General features: G+C 41.9%; 1 long non-coding RNA gene across 1 annotated transcript in view; it reads left to right on the plus strand.

The window, feature by feature from the left end:
* The first annotated feature begins 941 nt into the window (after positions 1-941).
* The window catches only part of LOC128248606 (uncharacterized), an 83166-nt gene continuing 81607 nt past the window's right edge, over positions 942-2500 (plus strand). The window contains exon 1 of the long non-coding RNA XR_008264792.2: positions 942-2500. This exon is cut by the window's right edge and continues 1535 nt beyond it. This is a non-coding gene — a long non-coding RNA (uncharacterized LOC128248606).

Raw genomic sequence — 2500 nt, forward strand, 5'->3', positions numbered from 1 at the left:
ATTCCATTTCGCCGTCAGTTTCCATATTCTGGACTTTATTAACACAATTACACCGGCGCACTCGCTTCTCTACTCATCATCTACACCCCATCCTGCCCTTCCCGCTCTCTGTCCGCTCGTTTCTTAGTTTATGTGCACTAGACTAGAACAACACAACACACACACACATACACACTCATGATAACATACTGTCAGATGCAAGCACTTGCAGACAAATACATACACACGTTTACAAATCCGTTCGCTATCCTTACCTCACACATGTTCACAATTTGAGTAAATACGGATAGTGTCTCCTACTTATATATATATATATACACACACACACACACATACATTTTTAGGGATGTTTGTACGTGTTCGTGTGTGGACAAAAGTTTTGGGACGAAATATGTGTGTGTGTGTGTGTGTGTGTGTGTGTGTGTATGTATGTATGCCTATAGGTGCAGCAGTGGTTGTGTGGTTCCGGGTTCAGTCCCTCTGCCTGACATCTTGGGCAAGTGTCTTTTGCTAAAGCCTCGGGTCGAATAAAGCCTTGTGAGTGGATTTAGTAAATGGAAACTGAAAGAAGCATCATCGCTTGACAACCGACGTTGGCGTAACTTAGCGGTTCGGCACAAGATCCCGATAGAATGAGCACTAGGCTTACAAAGAGTAAGTCCTGGGGTCGATTTGTTCGACTAAAAGCGGTGCTCCAGCATGGCCACAGTCAAATGACTGAAACAAGTAAAAGAATATATATATATATATATATATATATATATATATACGCGCGCGCGCACACACACACAAACACACACACACACGCACACATATATATATACACATACACATGCATACACACCCACGTGTATACACGCTGGTGAGTTTCGGTATAGTTGTTAGAACTGTTAAAAATAGCAGCTAAATCTTCCTCATATTGCACTCTATCCCTTTAAATAATGAAGACACGTCGGATTACGAAAGTAGATAAATACATGAACAGATAAATAAAGCGGGACAGTCACGGCTGGGACGGTTTTGGTAATAGATTGATTCAAATATGACCGACCTAGGGTTAAACAGTACACCCACATATATTCTTCGAAACCCAATAGAAAAGTTATTGCTCCAATCTTTTAGAAATAACAGCCAATTCTCCCTCAGATGATACTTTGAAAGAAAGGAAATGCAAAGTTTGGATGAGATGGTCACGGTTGGATCGCTTTCGCATGTGGATGTAAGGACAGGGGTCAGGGTTGATCTGAGATTAAACAGCAACGATACCAACAACAATAACAATTAATTGAACAGACATACACGTGCACACACAGACAGACACACACGTCTGACCGCATGCACATACACACCTTACACACACACAGCAATCATTTGCACACACACACACACACACACACACACACACACACACAGAAGCCGCATGCCAACACAAGCACCTGAGTCAACGAGGACGGTTCCATGTGGACACTCACTCTGCTGGAAATAGCAGTTACATAACCCTGAAGTCACAAACTATTTGGATTGTGTAGCCTTGGTCTATCTCTATACATGAGAAATAGATGTGATGGTCACGACAGGAAGGCTTTTGATGGTAGGCGTATGCTCTATCAGGAGACAAAACAACATTGAGAGTAACATAAACAAAGACATTTAGAAATCACATGCATTCGTACACACATGTATACACACACACACACATACACACACATATATATAGATATATAAACAGTTAACACACACGCACACGTACACACATGTATACATACAACCAACACACACACACAAATCAGAGGTTTTCTATACATAGACACGCGTAGACTTACACGTACACACATACATTCACGTACGCACACACACGCACAGAGTCAGAGAGAGAGAGGGGGGAGAGAGAGAGAGAGAGAGAGATAAACAGAGAGAGGGAGAAGGAGAGACACAGAGAGAAAATAGATAGAGAGAAAGAGGCTGCGAGACAGAGAGAGGTAGCGAGAGAGAGAAAGACAGACAGACACACAGACAAACAGAGAGGAACGTGATAGAGAGAAAGAGACAGACAGACAGACAGACTGACAGAGAGGAACGTGATAGAGAGAAAGAGACAGACAGACAGACAGGCATAGAGAGAAAAGATACAGAGAAAGAGGTTGTGTGTGAGAGAGAGAATATTTGTCTAAATGAAGAAAAGATCACCATAAAATATTTCCATATTCAAACGAATACATAACATTAGAGAGAGAAAGAGAAAGAGAAAAAGAAGGAGAGAGAGTGAGACAAAGAGGCAAATAGAGAGAGAGAGAGAGAGAGTGAGAGTGAGAGAGAGAGAGTGTGTGTGAGAGAGAGAGAGAGTGGGAATAACGTAGCCGATTCTAGTTATTTCCATTTGAGTCGAACCATTTGCCAGAATTTCTCTTCTATTGATTAATGCAACTATACATATGCATATCTTCTTAGACAGTGGCACAAACACACACACACACGCGTGCACACACACATACATGCACAC

This window comes from Octopus bimaculoides, chromosome 8 (genome assembly GCF_046866305.1).
Source record: "Octopus bimaculoides isolate indiv1 chromosome 8, ASM4686630v1, whole genome shotgun sequence".
Taxonomy (NCBI): domain Eukaryota; kingdom Metazoa; phylum Mollusca; class Cephalopoda; order Octopoda; family Octopodidae; genus Octopus; species Octopus bimaculoides.